This window comes from Talpa occidentalis, unplaced genomic scaffold, assembly GCF_014898055.3.
Source record: "Talpa occidentalis isolate TD23 unplaced genomic scaffold, MPIMG_talOcc4v2.1 talOcc4.2, whole genome shotgun sequence".
Classification (NCBI taxonomy): domain Eukaryota; kingdom Metazoa; phylum Chordata; class Mammalia; order Eulipotyphla; family Talpidae; genus Talpa; species Talpa occidentalis.
The window spans coordinates 44,072,292-44,099,236 of record NW_023602073.1 but is presented as its reverse complement, the minus strand read 5'-3'; the positions used below and the strand labels follow the sequence as shown (position 1 = coordinate 44,099,236).

The 26,945-nt window shown below is 46.6% G+C and overlaps 1 long non-coding RNA gene and 1 pseudogene across 1 annotated transcript; one reads left to right on the top strand and one right to left on the bottom strand.

Annotated features, from left to right (window-relative positions):
- Nucleotides 1-6,136: 6,136 nt before the first annotated feature.
- On the top strand, nucleotides 6,137-7,147 carry LOC129146430 (uncharacterized). Its single transcript, XR_008553165.1, has 3 exons — nucleotides 6,137-6,170; nucleotides 6,407-6,452; nucleotides 6,609-7,147. It is a non-coding gene; the product is annotated as an uncharacterized LOC129146430 (long non-coding RNA).
- Nucleotides 7,148-19,031: 11,884 nt separating this feature from the next.
- LOC119252148 (patr class I histocompatibility antigen, B-2 alpha chain-like) lies at nucleotides 19,032-22,404 on the bottom strand (annotated as a pseudogene).
- Between the last annotated feature and the right edge of the window lie 4,541 nt (nucleotides 22,405-26,945).

Here is a 26,945-nt window from a genome sequence, read left to right as displayed (position 1 = left end):
TGTGTCAGGGCTTGGGCACCACAAAGCACTTGGGGCATGATCTGAAGGGCCTGGTGACTTGCTTCCTCCATGTGTTTTCTCTCTTGCATGAGCAGCCACAGCTTCCTCCCTAGGGTGGCTGCCTGGCTGGCTGTCTTCCCAACTGCTGTTTTTTGGGGCTCCCTGAATGCCGCCATGTTCTACTCTTTCACATTGAAGTCTTCAGCCAGGATCTGAAGCTGACTCTGAGTGGTAAGGAGGCCTTGGAGGTGACCCCTCAGAATGCACAGCATGGGTATTTGCCCCCTGAGGGTCCTCTGGTAGGTTGTTGAGATACAACCTGGATCCAGGCTTTGCATCATTATGACCACATGAGAGCTAGTCACAGTTGAGCAGTGAGTAGACCAGGACAGTTTTCCTTCTTGGATTGATTTTTTTTATTGCCCCTGGAGTTATAATTATCTTGTTCCCTCATTACCTTAGTTCTTGTTGTGCTCATTCACCTCCAAAATCTCCCCCGAAGTCAGAATCTCCAGGAACATATTACACATACCAGCTATACTACCCGCTTCATCCTGGGCAGACCCCTGTCCCACAGCCTCAGTCCTGCCTCCTGGGGCATGGGTCATGCTCACCTGGGCAGGGCTGAAGGCCCAGATCCTTCACCTCACCCTTGGACTCTCTCCTGTCCTGCTCCCCTGCGGTTGATTTTCCTGTGTCCTGTTCTCTGTGTCCATCGTCTTTGTTTCCCCTTTGCCCACTAGAGGAGGGCCTTAGAAAGTAAACCCTGAGACCATGAACAGCTGAGGTGAATGTCTGTGCCCCCAGCACCTCCCTCACCTGGGCCTGACCTGGAGTCTGGGCTGGATTCCCCTGAGGACTGGGCAGGCCTGGCTCCAGGGTCTTCTGGCCTCCAGGCCTGAGTTGTCTCTTCAGGGCCCCAAGGTCTGTCCTTCTCCAGCCTCTTTCTGAAAGTCCCTGGGGCGGGTCATGGTGTGGGGCTGCTCATCCCCTGTAGGAGGAACCCGGATAGGACACTCGGCGTGCACATTTTACCTGTGAGTGCTCAGGAATTTTCTTGAATTTTTTTTTTTTTTATCATTTCCACTATCCACTCTTTAGAAACTTGTTAATAACTTGTTGGAATCTCCTGATTGGTAGACTCATATTCTTATAGATCTTCTGTTTGTCATTTCTTTTCCATTTCTTTTACTTAGTGGGAGTGAGACTTTAATATACTTTAATATAACTTTTATATTACCTTTAATATAACTTTTATATTATTTTAATATAAAGTTCATCTGCTGATATTATTCATTTCTATGATTAAATTTCTAATTTCCAGGAATACTCTCTTATTCTATGAGTATATACAATTTTATAAGATCTTTTTTCCTTATACCAATTTTTAAAAATATTTTTATACCTTATGATATTATTGATAATAGTGGCTCAAACCTGTTAGCACTCCTACTTCTCTGCTTTCACAATAAACCTGCTCCTTCCTCCCAGCACGGGGCTCAGGTGGGGTTTACACGTGTCTTTGTCACCTTTACTCAGTGTCCATCTCTCCTGACAGTGCAGGCTCCACATCTCCACGGGCCTCTCTCTGCTCCCCATTGTATCTGCAGGGGAGGCAGCTTGGGGAGGCAGGAGCCAGCCAGGGAGAGGGATGCTGGGAAGTGAAGAGGAGGCAAAGGCAGAGAACACTTGGGAGATACTCCCTGGTTCACTGAGAAAAGCATTTGCCAAAATGTAGTTTGTGAAACCCTTGAAGTCACCCAGAATGTTTCATGGGATCCATGAGATCAAAAGTATTTTCAAAACAGGGCCTCCCCGGTGGCGCAGCGGTTGAGCGCTGGGTTGCGAAGCTGCCTGCGGCCTCTGCGGCGCCGGTTCGATCCCCGGCTGCTCCCCGGCCACCGGAGGAGGGTCCCACATGGCGCGCAGACCTCTCCTGCCGCCCGCTGCTCCCCTCAGCAGTGTACTTCAGTCCCTCTGCCTGCTCTGCTCCCCGCTCTGGCTCTGGTGAATTCTCTCACCCTCCCGCGCTTCTGACTGTACCCAGTGCATGTATAAACAAAACAAACAAACAAATATAATAAATAAATAAAAACATGCCTCTATTAAAAAAAAAAAAAAGTTTAAAAAAAAAATACCTTTAAAAAAAAAAGTATTTTCAAAACATCTCTTAGACACTATTTGCCTTTTCACTATTTTGACATTTGTTGAGGTAAAACTTTATAAAATGGAGCTTATAGTGAAGCAGGAGGTTTCCCAAGGCTGCTGCTTGGGAGAGTCTACTGCCTTGATTCTGCTGCTTGCTGAAGTGGAGAAGTTGCTGGGTGTCTGCACTGCTTGTCCGTGGTGGTAGCCATGACCACCTTGACCCCCTTCCCGAACAATAAAGAATGCTTATGCTATGATGGATGGGATGGCAAGTTTCCGCATACAAACTATAAAATATTGCCATTTTTACTCTTGGGTGCTCAGCCCTTAGGGGGACGATCCCACTGAGCCCACCAGTGTGACAATTAAATCTCTCTCTCCACCTCTCTGAGTGCCGTCTGATTTCTTGGGGGAAATTGCCCTAACAGTAGTACCAACTGCAGTAGTAGTAATTCTTCACCAGCACTTACTTGCAACACAAAAACTCAAGCTAGTTTCACTTGAAATGTCCTGGTTGAAGCGTCAAAATTATCTTCACAATTGAATCATCCGAAAATCCACATATTAAAAATTATCTGATTGATGACATGGAAGTACACACAGCACTTCTGCAGCATTCCCAAGCACTGTTTTCCAAGGAAAGTAATTGTATGAGATGAATTAGGTTCTCTTTCTTTTTTTTTTTTTAAAGGCAATGCCATGTTTATGTGAATGGATAACTTACAGAAACTATGGATATTTAGATTGGTTAATTGGCACACACTTTCCTGGTCTAATCCTTTAAGAAAATCAGTGATGATCGTCAACTGACAGTAATTTTACCTTGATAAAATATAAGCTGTCAGAAAAAAATTACGGAAAATTGTGTCCCATCACTAACTTGACAACTTCTAGCGCTAATATTTTCTTTTGATATTTATGTAAAAAAATGGGTATGAGTTTTTGATAATTTGATTCTGTTGCAATTAACAATGATAACATATGTAACAGTGAAATAATGCATTTCTTTTAAAAATGCATACATTTGTAAAAAATCCATTCAATATGTAAAAAAGGACTATGGAAATGGAATAGAATATGAAATTATTCAATGATATTTCAGATTTCACTTTGCAAATAACCTTCAAGAAACTACTACTTGTATAGTTTTAATTTAGTATCAAAGCGGAACATTCACAATTATCTAAAAAAACCACGTCTACATATTTTTGTGAGGTTGTGTGTATTTTTCATAGACTTCACAAGATTACATGCAGAAGGAAGCGTGAATGAAAATCTGTCTTCTAATGAGACAAAAACATTTGCAAAAATATGAAATGTAAAAGATCCATTCTTCTCATTGCCCTGATTATTTTCAGAAATAGTTATTTTTCTTTAAAACACTTTCTGTTAATGTACATTGGCTTTAATATTACTCTAAATAAAATAGTAACATCATTAAAAGCAGTTTTATTCAGTGGATAGCTATAACCTTGTGAACAAAATTATACTCAGGGCTGTGGCTAATTTGTAAGACTGTAGAGATTCTGGAAGGAAAATGTTTGAGAATCGCTGAATCAGCACCTGGGCCTGTACTCAGGAGACACTGTGACAAAGCTTGCCATACAGGAGAGGAGGGGGCAGGCAAAGTTCCAGGTCCCCTGGTGGTGGTCTCATAGTCTCAGCCTCCAGGGCTGTGTCTAGGGTGGGAAGGTTGCTGTTGGGTATATCCCATCCTCCACTCACTTTCACTTCTTCCTCTCACCACCTGTGCCAGTCCTCCTTCCTGGATTTTTGTGACTCATCCCCAGTTCTCACTTCCCATTCTGGAACCTCAGGGTTCCAGAGAAGCAATCAATGTCACCATGATGCCCAGGTGTAAAGGCTCCACCAACCTCCACTGGAGTCAAATTGTAACAGAGTGATGTCCAGGAAAAAGGGAAGTTCCAGGTTCCCTGCCCCACCCAAAGGAGGGTGGAGCAGAAAGGAAAAGAAGCTAGAGATGAGAGTAGGGAAGGAAGGATGCAGTTGGAGAACCAGAAGGAGCCCTGGAGGAAGCACATGGAGCAGAGAAACATGTGAAGAAACTGCACTTGCCTTTTGGTCGTGGACTGCGTGACACAGATGTGGGTGAGAGACCAGTGGGGAAGAGACAATGGCAGCTTTTATCTTGATTTGATTTTGCTCTTTTCCTCCTTGTCTGGTTGTTTCTGATCCTTTTCTATGGGTCCCTGCTTTGGGGCTTTGCTCTGGGCCAATCCCATTTGGCTGGACTTTTACCCATAAGGGGACAGGTAACTTTGGGTGCTGGATTTAGAAACTATATTCTTTGTCTTTTCTGTATTGTTCCCTAATTGTATTAAAGTTCCTTTTCATTAAAGTCTTATGTTTTGGGGCCTCCCTGGTGGTGCAAGGGGTTAAGCACTGCACTATGAAGCAATCCACAGCCTCTGCAGCACAAGTTCCATGCCCAGCCAGGAAGCAACCCACACGGTGCAACAGACCTCTCCTGTCTCGCCCCCTGCTCCCCTCAGCAGTGTATTTCAGTCAGCCTGCCTATTCTGTTCCCTGCTGTATCTCTGGTGAATCTTCTCACCCCCTCACCCCGCCACCCCACTCCCACCCCTGCACCTCTAGCCTGAACCCCAGCTCTTGTATGCATAAATAAACCTTTTTTTAAAAAGTCTTATGTTTTGTCTTGATGCGGGGGATGGCAGAACCTATTTAGAGCAGGCAGTTTTGGGGGCTTTGGGGCACCCTTCTCCCTGCTCTGTAACAAATGACCCCAGAATTTGAGGGTGCTGATCATGAGGCCCCTAACCCTAGTGCTGCTGCTCTCAGGGTCCCTGGAGCTGACCCAGACCTGGGTGGGTGAGTGCGGTGTCCAGAGGGAAACAGCTGCTGCTGGAGTGAGGAGCAAGTTGTGCCCTTACTAAGCCACAGGACCCCCAGAAGGGCATGTCTCCTCAGCCAACCCAGTTGTCACCCATTGGCCAGCCCTGTCCGGGTCCCTTTCTGTCCCTCCCAGCCTCACACTGGTCACTTGAATTTCCCCACCTAGGGCCTGAATCTCCTTCTCCCTTCTAGTCCAATCTTATGAGTTGTCTCCACCCTCTCCCACTCCAAACCCCTCCAGGCCCATCTCCCTGGGGCCCCAGACCTGTGCTGGGAGGAAGGTTAACCGGGTCTCCCCCTCCCAGCCTTCAGGCTCCCCCTCCATGACGCTTTTCTACATCGTGTCACCATGGGGTATGCATAAACATGCAGTTCACGCAGTTAGACAGCTACGCCGTGATTCCGAGGATGGAGCTGCGGGCCCCTGGGTGGAATGGGTGGGCCATGAGGGTCCGGACGAGGAGACGCAGGCGGGTCCAAGACAACAACACACAGATATTCCTAGCGCTCCTAGACTCCCCACGCAGGTACTACAGCCAGAGTGAGCCTGGTACGTGTCGCGCTCTAGGTCATTCCCATGATCTCGGAGACCCAGCATCACTCTGAAGCCGTTGGACCCTCCCGCACCCGCAGGGCTTTCATCCTTGAGTTTGCATCCTCAGTTTAGGTTTTTTCCAGGAGGGAGGGATGTGGGTGGGCTGACACGGGGCCAGGGGGAGGCTCCTGGTCTCACACCATGCAGAGGTTGTGTGACTGTGATGTTGGACCTGACAGAGCTTCCTCTGCAGGTATGATCAGTACACCTGCGCTGCAGGTATGATCAGTACGACTGCGCTGATTATTACGTCATGAATGATCAGTATGATCATTCCTCTGCAGGTATGATCAGTACGACTGCGCTGATTATTACGTCATGAAAGGACCAGTGCTTCTGGACCATGAGGGACACAGTGGCCCAGATCATCGCGTGGAGTGGGAAGCTTGGGGCAGGGCAGCACGCCTCAGGCACAGTGTGCAGAGTAGATGCTTAATGTGGCTCTGCAGATTCCTGCAGTACTGGAAGGAGGTGCTTCAGCAACAAGGAAGAGGGATCATGAGGCCTCCCACCTCTCCTCTAACTGATACCCCAAGAGGGAAATGTAGTAATGGTCAGAACATGGCTCTCCTTCTGGTGGGAGAGGGGCCCGCCTGGGTTTCATATTCAGTACTAGAGAGACACTTGGTCCAGAATACTCTACTTTTTCCGGATAATGTAGATGGAACCTGTGGGGGAGTCACCCACATAAGTTCCTCCTTCATTCTTATCTCTTGTGGCTCTGACTAGGTTTTGGGATTTTTTTGTTGTTGTTGTTTGTTTTTGTTTGTTTGTTTTGTTCTCCCCCAGGCAGCAACAGTGCCCAGGGCTTTGATGTGTCTCTCAGCGTCTAAAGGTGAGACCCTGGAGGCCTGTGGTGGGAGGGGCTGGGGCAGAAAGGATGGGCCCAGGTTATGGGGAAGCTGTGAGGGGACATTCTGAGGATGCAGTGGACTTTTGAGAATGTCAGCTCTTAGTCACCTAAATTTTTCATGGTTATTTTCTTTCACAGTGTGACATAGCAATCTTGTGTGGACTGAGTGAGTGATGCAGAATTTCTTCTGGCCCCATTTTGTGACTTTAGGAGCCCCTGGTTTAAATCACAATGAGAAACCATATCACACCTTTGAGAATGGCTCAAATCAAAAACACCAGAAGAAACAAGTCCTGACTAGGATATGGAGAAATACACTGGTTTTGGAAATGTAGACTGGTTCAACCCTTATGAGAAACAGTATCAAAGTTTCTTAAAAGAGTAAAAGTGCATCTGTCATCAGACCCAGCAATTCCACTTCGAGGTATCTACCCACATGCACAAATACACTGCTTTGAAGGGAAACTTGCACTCCCATGATCACTGCTGCACTATTTGTAATAGCCACGCTATGGAAACAACCTAAATGCCCCAAAACAGATGAGATATCAAGAAGCTGTGGTTTATACACAGAACACTATTCAGGGATCAAAAAACAAACTCATGCCATCAGCAGCAATATGGATGGAGCTGGGAGGGATTACATTAATTGAAATAAGTCAAAAGAGGAAGGCAAATACCGGTGATGTCATTTTTAAATGGACGTAAAGAAACCAAAGGGTCAGATAAAGCCAAACTTCAAAACCAAAATTTGAGATCCTCCAGGCTGTGCCTGACAGTTGACTGGGGCTGAGATCAGCCCAGGCTTCCTGGCCTAGCAGTGCTGAATGGTGGACTGACCCTCTTTAGTTTGGCATCGAACTCATTTGACCACAAAGCCTGACTCCTGCTGACTGAGTCCCCCAATTTGTGTCTTGTTGCACCTGCACCATCACTGGGTCCCCAGCCTTTGCTGTTTGCTGGGTCTGAGATGGATCTTGTACTTGATTCTGCAGATTATTATTTTTTTACACCATTTATATATCCAACCACATGGCCAGAAAGCAGCATCTTCCAACAAACTTATTCTGCTGATTACAACAAATCGTAGTGTTTTTAATCCTTTTTTCTCTTTGCAACACTGAACTATAATTTTGTCTATGATCATTCTCTAATGAACCACCTATGATTTTTTAAAGAATTGAGTCTACTGAGAATCATGTTTACTGTTAGGTCTACTGCTGGAGACCAGCTCCAGCTAGAAGTCATGTAGGGGATCTCAAAAAGGAGAGGACGGAGTCGAAGTTTTTCTCTTTTGGAGGGCTGAGGGGAAGTGGAGTGAGGTAGGAGTGAGGAAGATATGGACACCTTATTTTGTGCAAGTATCTCCTGCTGAGGGTCTCAGCGGGTCTTTATTTATACCTTAAGGTGAGCGGTGGGATTACATCAGCGTAAGCATTGAAGCAGAGCAAAGACAATCAATACATATTTTCTCATGATCGTGTTCAGACTCCCTTGGCCTTACACCTGTAGGCCATTTCTTTGGTAACCTTAAAACAATTAGTTTCCTAGGTACAGCTCATTTACTAGCATGGTCAATCATACAAGACAGCACAACATTTGGCAACAATTAAACTTTCCCAATTACAAAAGTGGGTGTAAAATTCCTATTCTATATTCAATTACTAAAATCAATCTATCTCCTAGCACTCAATTAACTTGGTTAATATATTAATTACTTCAAAGTGGTCTAAGACAACTCATCAAATCTACGTAAGTTCTACTGAAGTCTAACTCTTAACTAGAAATTCCTAACCTCCACACTGCAAATATTTGACCTCATACACCTGGAAATGTATTGTTGCCGCAAACAGGTACCCCCCAGGATAGGCTATGGTTTCCAAGCACAGCTGGTTCAGGGCAGCTTGTTCTCCATAGTTCTTAGGGCCGAAACATTTCTTTCCTAACTATACCTTTAACAATTTTTACTTCTTTAGTGATAGTTCATGCATAAGGACAATTGTCACCTGGGTCCGAATTAGGTTTTCACATGCCAGTTAATAACTAACTTACTTTAGCATTAACCAAGAACAAAGAGGAGAGCATTAGCAGGCATTGCCATGGAGACTCCCCAGTTCAGACCTTCTTTGGGAAGTGCAAGAACTCCCCTCTTCTGGGAAGTACAACTTTCCCTCTTCGGGGGAGCACAGGAACTCCCCGCTTCTCAGGAGTCTCCCCCAATGCCCGGACCTTGTCAAGAGACAGCATGGGAGGCGCAGCCTGCCACAGTCTACCACAGATTAAGTGTTCCCACCATTTCACTGTTGCTGTGGAGCTGAGGGGATACAGCAAATTACATGTTAACATAGAGTTTTCAAATGACTGGATTCAACTCATTATTAGTATATAATAATGGTCCTTCTTTTTCACTGGCATGTCTCACTGACAGGTCTTTGCCATAAATGATATTGGACACTGCTTTGGGTGAGATAAAGGCCATTTTTGGCCTGAGCAACTCTTTGCTTTCCCCTGGTTTCTTAAATAAATTCCTTTGTTGTTGTTCCCTGAGCCTGAGTAGTCTTGCAATTGTGCGTGCAGGTAAAGAACTCAGTGAACGGTGAACTATTTGGGCAGTGTCCATGGACAATTTAGTGGCCCTTGCTGCCCTGTATCAACATGAGATTAGACCTGGGGTCTGGGAAGCACAGAACCTCCTCAGGAACCACTGACCGTGCACGGCCAGCACAACGGAGAACGGTCCCTCTGGCCTCACTGCGGAATTGGAAGCAGCACCTACAGACTGAGGATGCTTCTGCATTATCTGATGAGGTCACCAGAAATATAGTCAAATTTGAAAGGAGCCCTTGGAATTGGTTCACTAAAGTCTGAAACAATCTCTGAATTTGTCCTCTCTCCTCCCCAAAATCAAGAAATCAAGTGCCTCTCATCAACCTGACAGATGGTTTTAGCCTCAATAGTGAGAATCCCCATTACTCATGGGTCCTGAGCTGTTTGAATAAGGTTCCCTCCACCTCGAAGGAGCACAGGCTCTCTGCGATGTGACTGCTTTGGGTTGTCAAGCCCTACTAATTACCAATATCACACCAAAGAAAAAGATGTGGCTTCTCATCTCAGGGGGTCTTCTGTGAGTCAAAGTCTGATAGAGGGAAAGTGCAGAAAAAGCTCCCACCTGAAATGTAAATGGCACGTGCACTTGAGGGCCAGGCCAGGACCCAGGGTCCTGGCCTTGCAACAGCAGGAAGAGACAGTGGCAGAAGGTGTGCTCCTGTGTTCTCTACTCAAACCATGTCCTCTCAGCCTGGGCACAGATGTGCCACCTGATGATGAAACTGATTCAAATGGGACAGCTCATCGGTTCCATCCTGGCAAATCCAAGGAGCACGCAGCCCCTGTGACGTGATGGGAACCTGCCCACGGCCTGTGATGCTGAGACGGCGCAGACAGGTGAACAGGGCTGGGCCCGGAGCACACACTGACCCTCACAGAGCTCAAACTCACGCCTTGTGATGCACCTGCTGATGGACGGGCCGTTGGGGATCTGGACACTGGAATTCAGACACGTTATATGGTGAATCCCTTCATAAAGAAGGTAAAGTGATGTAGACTAAAACTTAATCTTTATGTTACACCTTTCATGTCTGTGAGAATAGATTTCAGGACCAGCCCCAGAATGACAGGATCAGGTCTTCTCTTATTTGCTTACCTGCTAGGAATTCAGAAACTCTGCTCTAGCATCATGATTCCTAATGTGTGATACCCAAATACCTGGAGCTCATCTCAGAAAGAAAATTCTCAAAATATGCCCCAGAGGTGCTGTACCTGGTTCTCTGAGGGATGATCCAGGAATCTGCCTTTTCAACAGTCATCCTAGATTTTCTGCACTAAGGTTTCAGAACCACTCCTTTGATGATAGGGAATCTCGCGGGGGTTAAGGGAGGCCTGGAAATGGACGGTGATTAGGACCTGAGCACGTGCCATGGCTCCTACTGGCATCAGCGGGCAGGTCCGGGGACACGTGGGGAACACAGACCTTCTATCCTCATGAGCCACATGATGTGATGCAGGGAGACTGACATAACTGTCCCTTCACTGATGCCAACGTGGGGCTAATATGACAGGACCCCTGACTCTGGTAATTAACCTACTTCTGAGCAAGTTCCTGGGAGAGGCTATGGGAAAGCCATGTTCCTGTCAGGGTCACCAGGTCAGCTGTGCTGGGTCCACAGAGGCCAATAATTGGGATTGTTTTCCCTGCAAAAGAACCCTAAAAGCAGAAGTGATGGTCTGCCTTTCCTGTGCTAGTGATGGTCACCTGTCATATAATTAATATTCAAATATAATAATGTGAAGATTTATCCTTATTCTGTTTGAACCTAGAGGTCAGAACCTGGTCATTTCTGCAGCAGTCTCAGGGCCCAGCCTGTCATCACCTCCTCTCTCCCGGTGTCTCCCTCCATCACAAAAGCAACATCAGGAGGAATTTTTAAATTCAACTTAATCACATATGGCTGCCTGGGCAGGAAGTGGGCGCCCGTCACTAAGAGGACCCAACCCTCCCTCTGGATGTTTCCAGTGGTTTTGACCACACGGAGGCCTCAGCCTCCTCAGCTCTGAGACCCTTCCTCACTGCAGCTCCACAGCAGGGGTTGGGGGTTGGGGGGGAGGGTGTCAGAGATCTGGGTCCCCTACTCACAGGGCCCACAGCCTTGGTCATCACCTCCACTTTGCCACCTCCTTTCCCTGCTGTGTGACCTGGGCTGAGCTTCTGAGTCTCATTCCTCATAGTTTTAGGTTAAGGGGATCATAATATCTCACAACTTACACAGTGGTCATGGGTTAGACTGGATAATCTATGCAAATAGTGGTTTTCATTTTGATGTTTTCTGTCTTTTGTTGTTTGCATTAAACTCGTGTCTTGTTATGGCGTATGGTGCGGGATCTAAAAGGATTACTCAGAGGCCATGTGCAGAGCAATGGGACGCCTAGAGGGACCACACCATGAAGGTGCAGCCCAGCTCCAAGGGCAGTCTCGTTTTTATTTAGAATCAAGCCGAAGATAAAACAAAGGAGCAAGCAGGCACAGGGGAATGTATAAGGGTGTGGGGGCTGAGTAACCATCTGGTCCCAGCCCCAACTGGGAAATCAGGGACAGTCAAGGGAAGCCTCGGTGTTTCTGCTACTCTAAGCATAACATCTGTGCTGTTTTCAACATGTTTCGATCCTCAAACTAGGACTTTTGCCCTGAGAGGTTCCTTTGCTAAGTCTTTCCCTGGTCATATTCTGGGTGAAAAGCACAGAATAGTCAAGGCAAAGACAGAATGGTTGAGGCACAGAATAATGAAAGCTCCCAGAAACTCAGGCCAACACTCTCCCTCTCCTGATTTTTTTTGATTGTGCAGCATCATTACAGCAACAACTTAAATTTTAAAAATAAAATAAAATAAATGACTTTTTAAAAGATTTATTTATTTATTTAGTTATACAAGCACTGGGTACAGTCAGAAGCACGGGAGGGTGAGAGAATTCACCAGAGCCAGAGCGGGGAACAGAACAGGCAGAGTGATGAAGTACACTGCTGAGGGGAGCAGCAGGCGGCAGGAGAGGTCTGCGCACCATGTGGGACCCTCGCCCAGTGGCCAGGGATTGAACCAGCGCTGCAGAGGTTGTGGGCAGCTTCGCAACCCAGCACTCAACCACTGCGCCACCGGAGAGGCTCTAAAAGAACTTTTAGAGTAAAAAACTGACCTCCACTCCTGGTGCTAATATAGCGTAAGACATCTTTCTGTGTTCTCCTCCAGTGTGGCCATGAATCCAAGGAGATTCATTCTGAACACTATAGTAGGGAGGGATGTAGGGGAACCAGCCTGGGTTTATCTGAGATCCTCTCCCTGCTGCACAGAAAGGGTTACCCTGGGGAGAGGGGAGAACCCTGGAAACAATCAAGAAACAATAATTTCACCCACTCTAATTTAACCTTCCTCCAGGAACTGAGGTAGACCCTGCTCCATCTCTCCCTCCCTTCCTGGACTTAGATAAAGGCTCAGCTCAGGAACTGGGGTGACCTGGGCTAATCCTGCCCCTGGGCCAGGCCAGCAGGGCACACACTCCTCCCTCCCCCTGTGGGACTCCCTCCAGCTCTGGTCTAGAGAGAAAGTAGCTGTATCCACGGAGGCAGTGACCCCTGGGAAACAGAGGGGCTGCCAGGCTGGAGCTCCCTGACTCTGCAACCAGTGGGTTTTCTACAGAGACCCCAAAGGAGATGAGCTTGAAGTGAACGCTGGGGACTGGGGGAGGGAGATGAAAGGTGTGGGGGTGCCACCACATCCTAGCAGGAGGCCTGGAGGGGGTTCCCACCCAGGCTCCTTACATTCTAACCACGAGAACAGTTCTAAACTTCCTCCCTTTCTCCAGTTCTGCTTTTTCAAGCCCTGCTCAAAAACAGCTTCTTCATGGAACTGTATTTACTGGGGTGTTGTACTGACATTCTTTACTCTGCGTGGGATTTGAATTAATTTATGCTGGGGCTTGGTGTGTGATTATCCTTCCATTGTCTTCTGTGTCCTGTCTTCCCTGTCTCTCTCTCTCTCTCTCTCTCTCTCTCTCTTTCTCACACACACACACACACATACATACACACACACACTCCCCTCTCCCTGGAACCAGACCCTCACTCAGCACTGGGGTTACTCTGACCCTCTGTCTCTGGTCCCCTCAGAGCCGCCCTCTCTGCAGTGTCTCTACTCAGCGGGGTCTGAGCAGCCCCAGGAGTCCCTGCACCTCCTGCCTCTGCCCTTGTGGGAAACCAGCCCCTCACCCTGCATGACAGTGAGGAGGTGAAGGCAAAGTCCTGAGGTCAGTGATGGATGGAGGAGACAATCTATCTTTCTTTTGCTCAAGATAGTTTCTTTCCCCTCATTATTGTGTTTTTTTATTGAGGCAACTTTGGTTTACACACTGTGTGGGTCACACCTCTTCAGAGATACATTACCACATCATACTGCTGAGGCACCCACTGTCCTCCACTATGGTCCATTGGGCCCTCTTCCCCCCTCCCCACTCCCCTTACAGTCTCTATTATGCAGTCAGGGTTCTTAACTTTGCTTTGATTGGTTCTTTTTCTGTCCTTGTTTGGTTTCTTTACATTCCACATATGAGTGAAATCACCCAGGATTTGGCTTTCTCCTTCTGATTTATTTCACTTAGCATCATCCCCTCCACATCCATCCATGTAGTTGCAAATTCAAGATTTTATCTTTTTTTCACCGATCCAGTATTCCATTGTGAACATATCACGTCTTACTTATCCACTCATCTGTCATTGGGCACTTAAGTTGTTTCCACGGTTGGTTATTGCACACAGCGCTCCGGTGAGCGTGGGAGGCGCACATTCCTTGGAATTAGTGTTTTGCCCTCTTTGGATAAATACCAAGGAGAGGAATGGTTGATCATGTGGTAGATGTATTTTGAATATTTTGAGGAAACGCCATTCTATTTTCCAGAGGACCTGGACCATCTCCATTCCAACCTACGGTGTACTGGGGTTCCTTTATCTTCACCCTTGCAATGCTTGTTGTTTCTGGACATTCTGAGATGAGTCATTCTCACAGGTGTGAGGTGGTACCTCATTGTGGTTTTGTCATTTCCCTTCTGATACACAATGACAAACATTTATCCATATGCCTGTTGGCCATCTGTTTGCCTTCTCTGAAGGACTGCCTATTTAGTGCCTCAGCCCATGTTCTGATTGGCTTGTTTTCTTGTTTTGGAGTTCTTTGTAGAGCTTGGATTTTAACCGTTTGTCAGATGCTGTGCAAATATTTTCTTCCACTGGGTAAGCTGCTTTCTCATTTTAATGGTAGTTTCCTTCACTGTGCAGAAGCTTTTGATGCGGTTCCATTGGTTTGTCTTTGCTTTTATTCCTTGGAGCACAGCAGATATTTAGTGGTGAAATACTCTGCATGATATTATAATGATAGATACAAATCATTATCCATTTGTCTAAAACTGACAGAATGTACAACACCAGAGTGAACCCCCAGGGAAACAATGACTTTGAGATATTATAATGTGCAGGCTCATCACTTGTAACCAATGTAGCACTCTGGTCTTAATACATGATTTGAAAACATTATTTTATGCACATGCAAGAACATTTAAATAACACTCAAGGATACACATAGATAAGTTATTCCTGTCCCCCAACACCTTAGTCAGCCAGTATCTGCTCAAAACCAGTTAGCAATTTATCATTTCTCATCTCAAAAATATATATCCATGCTTCTGTATGGACAATAATGTTTGTTTTCCCATCATTGCATGAGTTCAGGACACAGACTGTGAGAAAATATTTGTAAATCATGATTCTGATAAAGGACTTGTATCTAGAATTTACAAAATAACCCTTAAAACTTAATGATCAGAAAGAAATAACAAATTTTTTTTAAAAAAGACAGAAACAATATTGAAAACCAATGGTACCTAAATTTAAAAATGGACAAAAGACCTTAGTAGACACGTCACAAAGAAGTGACAAGTAAAAACATAAACAGATGCTCAGTATTACAGGTCATTAGGGAAACACAAAAAGAACAACAGTGACGCCATCACACCTAGGAGAGGCTGGAAAGGCAAACCCTGCACAAAATATCAGGTGTTGCCCAGGATGTGGACAACAGGAGCCTCATCACTGCTGGCAGGAATGCACAATGGCCGGTCACTGTGCGAGATACTTGACAGTTTCTTTGAAAAAAAGGCTGACCACACAATCCAGTGATCACTGCCCCAGCTATTTACCCATCTAATTTGAAATCTTGTATTTGCACAAAAATCCCACATGTATGTAACAGATAGCAGAACACCTGTTAATTGTGAGCTGCCTACAGTGACTTCCTTCCAAAGACAACAGTATTTAAAGAAATGGAACAAAAAGAAGCTTTGCAGGAAGAAATATGGGAATCTCTACCTTAGCCTGGTGCTGAAGGTTAATATCATTGGTGATCAGTCAGGTGGACGTGTTGTGCACTGGATATTCTGGATGGAGAATCACACTGTACCCCTGGGGTCTTCTTTCCTTTATAAAGCCCATAGTCCCAATAAGAGAGAGAGCGAGAGAGCGAGAGAGAGCGAGAGAGAGAGCGAGAGAGCGAGAGAGAGAGAGAGAGAGAGAGAGAGAGAGAGAGAACAATCCTGAAATCGAGGGACATTATTCCTGAGCAATATTCTTCACAATGTCAATGTTACAAAAACAAGGCAAGTCTGAGAAATTGTCAGCCAGATGCGCCTTAAGGAGACCTGGTTGGAACTGAATCAGAGGCACTGGGTAGGATCCTGGAACATAAAATAGACATTAGCAAAAGCTGATAAAATACAACTTGAGTATGGAGTTTGGTAAGTGCATCAATACTGCTTTTTTAGCTGTAAAAAAAACTTGAGTCATAGGAGTTGTTAACAAAATGGAAATGGTAGGGGATTACAAGAAATCCACTACCTTTGCCACATTTCTATAACAGCGATTTTTAATGTTATTTTAAAAAACTGTTCTTGTTATAGTAACAGGTTGTAGAAGGCAAAAAATAAGATAATTTCCAGTTTCCTCAGGTTTTGCTATCAAAGAACTGGAGAGAGGGGTTCTGGGGGAAAAGCTGGAAACTTCACACACAGAGAAGGCTCCGGAGTCTCCTCTCCTCTGAGCCCTGCTTCTCTGACTCCACACAGAGCATCTCACCCCAGGACAGGACGCCGCCCTCCAGGACCCCCAACTCTGCCCACCTCAGCCCCCGCCCCGTCCTGGCGGCTCCACCAGAATCCGGAGCAGCGCGGCAGCGCCCCCGTGTGGCCACAGGGCTGAGCACAGGAGCCCAGAGCTGCCCTTTCTCCTGCTCAGCCAGGCCCTCCCCAGGCTCCCTGGGCTCCCAGCGGCAGGACCCAAAGGGGTGCCCAAGTCCTGTGTCAGTGTAAGTGTCCGTTTCTCTCCAGTGGTGACTTTAGATTTAGGGCATAACCAGGTCTCCAGGACATAATAACAGGTTCTTAGGTTCTGGGCAATTCCCCAAATAGTTTCCTTCAGCCTCTTGGGATGGAAAGTTAGACTCTAGAGTCCCTTTGTTTCTGTTTCCAGGGATAAAAGCACCTCCTCCTGGGAATCAACCTTAATTCTTCAAAAGAGGATGGGGGCAGTGAAGGGCCAGCATGGGGGACACTGTGAGGGGAAGGTCTGTGTGGGTGACACGGGATCTGGCTGGGGTTGGGAGAGTGTCTGTCTCACCTGGTGGGACTGCAGAGGGGTTGGCTCCTCTGCATGACCAGGAAACTACCTACATTTGGAGCCTTTTTCTGTCCTTGCAGGGCTGGTATAACCCAAACATGCGCACTCACAGAGGATCATGGGGAGGAGAGTTGAGAGAGGTCAGGTGGTTAAAGGGCCCTTTTCCAGAGCTAGTACATCCCCCCTCAGCTCCCCAATGCTGGGGTAGCAGGGAGATTCAGGGGCCCATGAGGAGGACAGAGCAAGGCCTGTGCCACCCTGGAAGACCAGCCCTTGGGTCTGATTCTGGGGTTCCAGGGCTCCACTCCCTGAAGGCGGGTCAGAGTCAGCCCCACTCACAGCTCCAGGTTGAAGGCAGCCCTTCTGGTGTGTGGACACATACCACTCTGAAAATGTGTGAAAATACAAAACAAAACAAAACAGGGGAGGGACAAGCGCAAGGGACTATGGTGACGGCGCATGGGTGAATTGGTGGTGGGAATTCTATGGGAACTACACCTGAGAGGAGAAAGCAAACATTGTACAAAAATGAAGACTGATGTAAGATATATATAAATAAATAAAACTATAGCAAAAACAAAATGGAATTATAAATAGAAGTAATAAAAGTCAACTTGATTTTGAAGGACACTTCACAGGGAATGTGAACAACAGTTCATTTCTATCAGGGCCTTGACTGTCACGGGAGCTGTTTCTGGCCTCCACTGTTTCTTGTAAGAAAACAGCCACTGATCACTTTATTGCCTTAATTTTTTACTGGTTTGTACCAAATCACTTCAAACTTAGCAGCCACGCCACAAAGATCTGGCATCTGGCACATTCTCTGGGGAGGAGGTGGCAGGAGGGGCCTCACTCAGAGGCTCCAGCTCTGGGTCCCACGAGGCTGCGATGGGGACGAGATGTTGGCGGATCTGAACGGCCGTGATCAGCGTGGAAGGACCTGACTCAGAGCTCATGCATGTGGCTCCTGGAGAAAACCCTCAGGTCCTTGTCCTGTGGGCGTCCCCTTAGCTGAGGGTCCACCGTGTGCAGGGAGTCACCCCAGAGAGGGACCAGGAGGGGAGCCCGGGCGGGAAGTCTCAGTCCCTGTGAGCCTGACTCTGTGACGTGGCGCGTCCCTTCTGACTCATTCTCCTCACGAGGAAGAACCAGCAAGTCAGACACACTCACGGGGGGAACTGTCTCCCCTCCTGTGTATCCCAGAATTTGTAGATAATTGAAAGCCAACACAGTCCACCTTGTGGACACTAATTTCCATTCCTCCCATAGACAAAATAAACTCCCTCCCATCCAAGGCACCTAAAAGTCTCTCCCATCACAGAAGCAGCGTGATGTCGGCATCTCATCACGTGACTCAGGACCACGCAGAGGAGGCTCCTGAGAGCATCTGTGCAGTGAAGCCGTCTGTGCTCAGCTCCTCGTGGGCTGAGGGCTGTGACATGAAGGGACAGTTTCCTGCCTCACAGGCCCTCTGTGTGGATACAATGGAGGGACAGGCACAGGGCAACTTACACATTTAAAATAAGAGAAATGGAGTTACACAGTGTTGTTTGTCCATTGTAATGTTGAAATACAGCTGGGCAAACTGAAATCTGTCATTTTTTTCCCCAAATGCTTCCCTCCAACCTCTATCCCCAGAATGTTCCCTTTGCCCACAGTGGGGGAATTCCACATTTGTAGGAAGCAGAGGCCCCACTTTCCATACAGAGGAAGACTTAATTTCCCCAACATTCTTCAGGTGACACAACCGGAGTCTCCCCAGTCAGGTGACCATGAGCAGGACTCTGACAGAGGATGTGGGGACAGAGCGACTAGACACAGCAGAAGGCATGTGGTGAAGGTGGCGAGGGTGGCAGTAACGAAACCCCATGTCCTGGGGCAGTAGGCACAGCCACCGCACCTCAGGGGCTAGTGTGCAGCTGCGGGGGTGGTGGTGGTGTAAGCAGGGACGCGGTGCCCAGTGGAGGGGAACAGCTCCTGTGTGAGCCCCAACCTTGTAGAGGGAAAGGGGTTCTGTTCTAGCATGGGGAGCCTCAGGAGTGTTCTGTGGCTTTGAGAAAAATGAGACCCTCCCTGCCACATCTGCACCCCTTTCTACACCTGTATGTGTATTCACATTGTAGCTACTACTCATGCAGTGGTTATTGTACAGTATAGTAATATATACATATTTCATATGTATTTACCTATTCACTCCTGGTGGAAACACGTTCTAGTGAAGGGGTCCTCTCAACCTTTTCCTGTCCTCACCTACACAGACTCAAGCATAGCAAACACAATTCTGGAAGGTCCCTGGGGCTTCCATTTATTTCCTCTCAAATTTTAGGAACTGTTAAATTACCCAACAACCTCGTATGACAAGATTAGAAAAAATAACTTAATAGCTGTGTTAGTACTTTCAATAGGCAAGTAGACATTATTCCTCAGGAAAACACAAAGTCCAGGCAGGGGTGGAGCCAGCCTCGCCTCTGCTGGAGCAGGAAAGTCATCAGGGAGAGACACAGGTCAGTGTGGGAAGGGGCCTGGTGGGCAGGGCTGGGCCAGTCTCTGCACCTCCTCACATTATCAACAAGAACATAGAAACAATCAGATGCCCTTTGCAGCAAGGGAAATCAGGGGATCTTGAGGTCACAAAGTAGAGATGGGAAGAAATCCTGTATCACTCAGTTCCACGTGGCAGCTGTCTCACACTGAAAAAAAAAATCAGGAACAAAATCAGGGAATCACATACATGTCCTTAAAATGCATCCTCAAAATGTTTTACTCAAAGCATTCCCATAACCTGCTCCAGCCCCCCCACCCCCACTCCACCACAGGCCTCCAGGGTCTCACCTTTAGGGAGCTGAGAGACACATCAGGGCCCTGGGCACTGTTGCCGCCTGAGGGAGAACAAAACAGAACCTGGTCAGAGACACAGAGAGATGAGACCACAGGAGGGACTGATGTGGGTGACTCCCCCAAGGGCTCCATCTAAACTGTCTCCAGGGCTCAGGGACCAAACCCTGATCCACCCTTACCTGCAGCCTGAGTGTAGCTTCCTCCTTGTCCTCCTGTGGGAAGAAACATCATGTGAGACTAGGGAGGAGTCAGACCATGAAGTCCTAAAGGAATCCCCTAGTTCTGGACCACAGGGAATTTTCCAGAAATATGAGTGAAAACCCAAGCCAGGACCAGGAAATATGATGAGATGAAAGGGCACTGAACTAACCACCTCTGCAGAGACCTTCCCCTCTGACATTTGTTGAGAATCAGATCCCCATCACCAGAACTATCAAGGTGAACAATTTGTGATTCATTTTCATAAGTACTTTACAAAAATAACAATCAGCTCGAGCCTGGGCAATATGTGTGTAGAGGGTACTTCCCATTAACATGGAGGGCAAGTTCTCCCTAGGACTTGAAAGCCCCCAGTGGACAAGATCCCCCCACTCCCTTCCTACCTCAGTGTTTCTTCCTCCACATCACAGCTGCAGCTCCAGTGAGCACAGCTCCAGGGAGAACCAGGCCAGCAATGATGCCCAAGGTGGGGATGGAGGACTGAGAAGGGGGCCCTGGAAGGGAAGGGAAGGTGAGACCCTGAGCTCCAGGCCTCATCCTGACCCTCTGAGGTCTCTAGAAGGGCTCCTGAGTCCCCTCAGCAGAGCCTCTGTGCCCACATGCCCCTTCTCACCCCATCTCAGGACTCGGGGCTCCTGCAGCCCCTCGTGCTGCACGTGGCACATGTATCTCTGCTCCTCTCCAGAAGGCACTACCACAGCTGCCCACTTCTGGAAGGTTCCGTCCCCCCCAGGCCTGGTCTCCACCAGCTCTGTGTCCTGGGTCAGGTCCTCCCCATCTTGCTGCCAGATCAGGGTGATGTCTGCAGGGTAGAAGCCCAGGGCCCAGCACCTCAGGGTGACCTTCTGGTCAGAGGTGGGGTGGTGGGTCACTTGTGTCCTTGGGAGATCTGAGGAGACGAGTCAGAAAATTCACATTTTGGGTTTCCTCCATGGACACTGAAGCAGCTTCATATGACCAGCCTCGGAAGCACAAAAACAGATACCAGCTTAATCTGGGAATCTGAGATATCTCCTATTCCTTAGAAAGTTCTAGGTTCTAGAACCCTGGGCAGGAAGATTCAGGTCTCTAAGGAGGAGAAAACTGTCTTTGCTCCTGATCTGGGTAGAGGCTGAATGAGGACTCACATCTCATCTCAGACTGAAAACAAGACCTTGAGAGAGAAACTCAGGGTTCACCTGATGGCTGCTGGGTAAAAAGGATCCAGTGAAGAGTAATTTCAAGGACGTCTCCCCTACACTTCTGGAGATACTGGATTCCTTAACTGTTCTTCAGGAAGAGTATTGCCCTCTGTGCCAGTCTCTCTCCAGTACAGAACATTAAAACCCCCGGGGACTCCTCCAACTCTTGTCCGGAAAGAAAGTGGGGTTCTAACTATTATTCTTTTCCTCCCAGTGTTCCAGCCACAGGGGAGACTGGGAGGCCTCCCTAGGGCCTCTTACCTATTCGCTGCAGCATCTCCTTCCCGTTCTCCAGGAATCTGCGGAGTATCTCCACACACCTGCCCTCCACAAAGTTCCTGACTGCCTCAGCCTTTCTGTGCGCCTCCCACCTGTGCTTGTCGTTCTGAGCCACGGTGTCCGCCGCGGTCCAGGAGCGCAGGTCCTCGTTCAGGGCCAGGTAATCGGCGCCGTCATAAGCATACTGATCATACCCGCGGAGGAGGCGCCCGTCGGGCCCCAAGTCGCAGCCGTAAATTCTCTGAAAGATGTGAGACCCTGTCCGGTCCCCCCCCCACCCCCCTGCCGTCAGCCGTGCCGGCACCCCACCAGCAGCTCCACTCCCTCCCACCCCCCAATAAACTTAAATGAAAGCAGGTGAAAATCCTGCCGCCTCTCCCGGATGGAAGGTGCTGGAGGGCCTCACAGCCTCAGGGGGACGCTCTGACCAGGAGCCTGGCGTTACCCGCGCGTCCCTGGGGGTGGGGTGGTGCCCCGCCCCGGCCCACGTGGCTCACCCGCCTCACTCTGGTTGTAGTTGCCGCGCAGGCTGTTCAGGCACCTCTCGCCCCGCTCTGTTTTACTCCCTTGGGCCTGCGTCTCTTGGTCCCAAAACTGCGGCTCCACCTGCTGCACCCACAGCGCTCCTGGCTCCACCCTCCGACTTGAAGAGTCGCTGTCAAACCGCTGGATCTGCGTGTCGTCCACGTAGGCCACTTCCACATGCCGGGGCTCCCCCAGGCCAGGCCGAGACACCACGGTGTAGAAATACCTCAGGGAGTGGGAGCCTGGGGACGGGAGGGGTGAGCCCTGACTTGGCCCGACCCTCCAGGTGAGGCGCATGGACTGATGGGACACAGAGGGGAGAAAAAGGCGAAGGGCTGGTGAGATTGATAAGGGGCGGCAGGACCGAGAAGGCCCAAGATGCAGGGAGGGCAAAAAGAAGGGCAGAGGTTGGGTGTGGAAAAAAGGGACCAGGGTAGGGCTGGCACAGGAGGGGCACAGGGACTGGAGGAGACTTGCCTTTCCTGAGGTCCTGCACCTGCCCCTCGGGGGTCCCCGCCCTCCTGCCTCAGGCATTGGCCTTTTCCCTCCCAGCCCCGGACTCACCAGCCCAGTTCTCCAACGGGGCCAGGGCCACCAAAAGCAGCAGGAATAGCCTTGGTGGCTTCATCTGCTCCCTCCACATCCGTGAATCCTTGCTGAGTTATGGAGAGTTTTTAATCGGGAAGGCAGCGCTGCTGATTGTGTCCCTGGAAACTCTACAGCTAATGGGGAGTGAGCTTGGCTTGAGTCACTGGTATACAGGCAGGAGGACAAGATACAAGTCGTGAGAGGGAAACTGGGAATCCCCACCGGTAGCCTCCCCCATTCCAGACACCACCCTGGGTGTTGAAACCCTGAAAACTCCACCCAGGAACCTGAGACTGTCCCTGCCCCCTTCTCTCCTGCACCAAGAGCTTAGTCACACTGTCTCCCCGAGTCCAGGCCCAGGGACTGAGTCTAATGTATTTTCTTCCTTTTTAAAAAATATTTATTTATTTATTCATAGAGCTGGGGTACAGACCAGAGATGCAGGGGTGAGAGGATCATCGGAGACAAAGTGGGGAAGAGAACAGGCAGATGTACTGAAATACACTGCTGAGGAGAGCAGCGAGCTAGACAGGAGAGGTCTGCTGGGCCATATGGGTAGCTCTCCAACTGGCGGGGGATCGAACTTGTGCTGCAGAGACAGCAGACAGCTTCATAGTGCTGTGCTTAACCCCTTGTACAATCAGGGAGGCCCATCTAATGTATTTTCAAGCTCCTTCATTTGGTGAATATATATTAATGAGTGTTAGGTCTCCCTGGTGTTTTGTACCCTTGATCACTACATAGTGAATATCTATGTCTCTTATTAGCTTTTTTAGTTTGAAGTTTGCCTAATCTAAGTATTACTGCCCTGCCTTCTTTTGTGGGCCATTTGCTTGTAGAATTGTTTTCCAACCCTTTACTTTCAATCTGTGTTTATCTTTAGCAGTTGTGTGTTTCCTGGAGACAGCAGAAGGCTGGATTCTGTTTTCTTTCTTTTTTTTTATGTTTACTTTCACTTTCTATTTTTTTCAATAAAAATCATGTTTATTATATTTTATAATTTCTTTTAAAATTTTTTTAAAATTTTTTACATCATTGTTCATTTTTAAACAATATTTACTCCCCCCCACCCCCTCAGGTACAGTTCCCATAGAATTTCCTTCACCAATGCACCATCACCTCAGTCCCCTGTGCTCCTCCTATCCTCCCTCTTATCCTGCTCCCTCCTCCTCCCCTGCAGGATGTCCTTTGATTTATAATTGTCTGTTTTTGTTTTGTTGTGTTTTGTATTGTTGTTATTTTTTTACATGGATGTCTTATTTGGTTCCCCTATATTCCTCCTATAAGTGAAACCATCTGATACTTTTCTTTTTCCTTCTGATTTATTTCCCTGAGCATAATTCCTTCTAGCTCCATCCACATTGATGCAAATGGCATGAGCTTATCTTTTTTGATTGCTGAATATATATATATATATATATATATATATATATATATATGTCACATCTTCTTGATTCAGTTATCTATTTTTGGACACTAAGGTTGTTTCCAGGTTTTTCCTATTGTAAATAGTGCTGCAATAAACATAGGGGTACAGGTGTTCTTTTGAATCAATGGTTTTGTGTCCTTTGGATAGATACCTAGGAGTGGAATTGCTGGGTCATATGGTAGATCCATTTTTAGTAGACTGAGGAATCTCCAGACAGCTTTCTATAGTGGTTGGTGTATTCTGTTTTCTTATCCAGCCTCTACTCTGTGTCTTTTTATTCATGAGTTTAGTCCATTTACATTTAGGGTGATTATTGATACATGGAGTCTGTACTTGCTGATTTGTGTATTGTTTCATGGTTCTCTTTGGTACCGTGTTCATTTCTTTTGTACATTCTGTTTAGATTTTAAGGTTTCTTGTAATATTTGTTGGAGTGGGGGTTTAGTAGAAGCAAATTTTTGAAGGTTTTGTTTGTCTGAAAAGGCCCTTATTTTTTCCTTCATAGAGGAAGGAGAGCTTTGCAAGATAAAGTATTCTTGGTTGGCATTTTTTGCCTTAGAATTTTTGAAAATGTTACTCCATTCTCTTCTTGTCTGTAATGCTTCTTCATAGAAATCTGATGCCAGCCAAATTGGTTTTCCTCTATAGGTTGTCTGTTTCTTCCCCCCAGTCACCTTCATTACTTTTTCTTTGTCTTGGAGTCTGGGTTGCTTTTTATGTGTCTTGCTGTCTTTTTCTTTCATTGTGGTAGTTTGGTATCCTTCTAGCTTCCCATATGTCTATTTTCACTTTCTTCTTCAAGTTTGGGAAGTTGTCTTTGAACATTTTCTTGAACAGATTTTCAGATCCTGTGTCTCTCTCTTCTCCTGAGTCCTATGACTCTTTTATTTCCTTTCCTCATGGTGTCACATAAATCTTGAAGTGTTTCTTCATTCTTTTTCCTTTGTATCTCTTTTCCCTTTTCCTTTTTGGCTCTTTTTATAGCTGTATCTTTGAGAGACTGATTCATTCTTCCATTTCATCTATTCTATTTTCATCAATTTTCCCAGAATTTTTTTAGCTTCTTTATTTATGTTTCAACATACTGTGTTTCCTTTCATTTCTTTTAAAATGATTCAGTCTTGTTCTTCTGTTCATTGATTATGTTTCTCATATCATTTTTTTCCTTTTCTGCTTTATCTCTTAAATCTTTGAGTGCTTTCACGTTTGAGTATTTCATGGCTATTGTGAATTCTTTATCTGTCAGGAAGAGAAATTTTTCTGTGTCAGTGTTGTTCAGTTCTGGAGACTGACTGTCTTTCAGTGGTGTATTGTTTTCAGGAGGGCTTGCTTGACTATTTGCATTTTCCTTTCTTCCCATTGTCTGCTTCCAGGTTTGTCTTATGTGTTGAGCCACCATGCTACTTGTGCTGACAGGCATGACTTTTGGGCACTGTGGATATATCTGCCATGTGCCTGGGCCACTGTGGTTGGGAATGCGGCTACCCAGTGGCTGCTGTCCATGGGCAGGGCTCACAGGTGTTCCTGATGGGCACTGAAGCTCGCTGCTGTGGGCAGGGCTTGAGCATGGGGATTTTGCTTCTCTACCACCTAGGTGTAGCCGCCAGATGGCTGATGCTGGTGGGTGGGGCTCCAGGTCTGCTGTGATTTCAGTCTTCATGTAGTTGTTGGTATTTGTCTTGTGACCCAATAGGTGGTTTATCTTAGAGAATGACCAGTGTGCACTTCAGAAAAATGTGTGTTAGGTTTTTTGGGGGTGCAGTGTCCTATAGATGTCAGTTAGGCCCATGTGGTCTAGAAGTTTGTTTAGGACTATTGTATCTTTGTTTATTTTCTCATGCATTGATCTGTCCATTGGTGAGATGGGGTGTTGAAGTCTCACATATGTATTTTCTTTAATGTCTCTTCAGAGACAATAGTAGTTTTTCTAATGTGTTTGGTGCTTTCTCATTTGGTGAGTGTATATTAATAAGTGTTATGTCTTCCTGGTGTGTTGTCCCTTTGATCATTATATAGCGTCCATCCATGTCTCTTGTCATCTTTTTTTGCTGGAAGTCTATTTGTAGAATTATTTTCCAACCCTTTAATTTCATTCTACATTTATCTCTGGAAATCAGGTGTGTTTTGTGAAGACAACAGAAGGTTGGATTCTGTTTTCTAATTCAATGCCCTGCTCTGTGTCTTTTCACTGGTGAGTATAGTCCATTAATGTTTGGGGTGATTATAGATACTCAGAAGTCTGTTATTGTCGTTTTGTGTTATTTGTCATTTTGTGGGTCTATTTAATTCCTTGTTCTGTTCATCCTGTTCATTACTGTTTATTTCAATATTATTTGGTTGGGGTTTAGTTGTAGTGAATTTCTGAAGATATTTTTTGTCTGAGAAGGTCCTTATTTTTTCCTTACATAGGAGAGCTTTGCAGGGTAAAACATTATTGGCTGGCATTTTTTGCCTTGGAGTTTTTTGAATATATCATTCCATTCTGTTCTTGTCTGTAGTATTTCTTCACAGAAATCTGATGTTAGGCTAATTGGCTTTCCTTTGTAGGTAGTCTGAGCTTCCCCCTCATCTGTTTCATTATTATTCCTTTGTTTGGACTCTTGAAAACTTTACTACCATGTGTCTTGCTGTAGATATCTTTTCATTAAAATAGCTTTTAGCTTCTTTTATGCCTATTTTCATTTCCTTCTCTGAATTTGGGAAGTTTTCTTCAATTGTTTCCTTAAATAGCTCTTCGGCTTTCTTCTCACCCTTCTTCTTCTGGGATTCCTTCCTAAAGCCAGACACTATACTGAGCAGTGGTTAGTACTGTTTTAATAAGAACTTTTTAATGCAATGAAGTCATTTTATACCCATTTTTTATAGTTTTAACAATTATTTTGTAAATGAACTTTGAATATTGTTGTCAGAAATACTTTTTATAAATTTTTTTAAAGATTTATTTATTTATTTATTTATTTATTTATTTATTTATTTATTTATTTATTTATACAAGCACTGGGTACAGTCCGAAGTGCGGGAGGGTGAGAGAATTCACCAGAGCCAGAGCGGGGAGCAGAACAGGGAGACTGACGAAGTACACTGCTGAGGGGAGCAGGAGAGGTCTGCGCACCATGTGGGATCCTTGCTGGTGGCCGGGGATCAAACCAGCG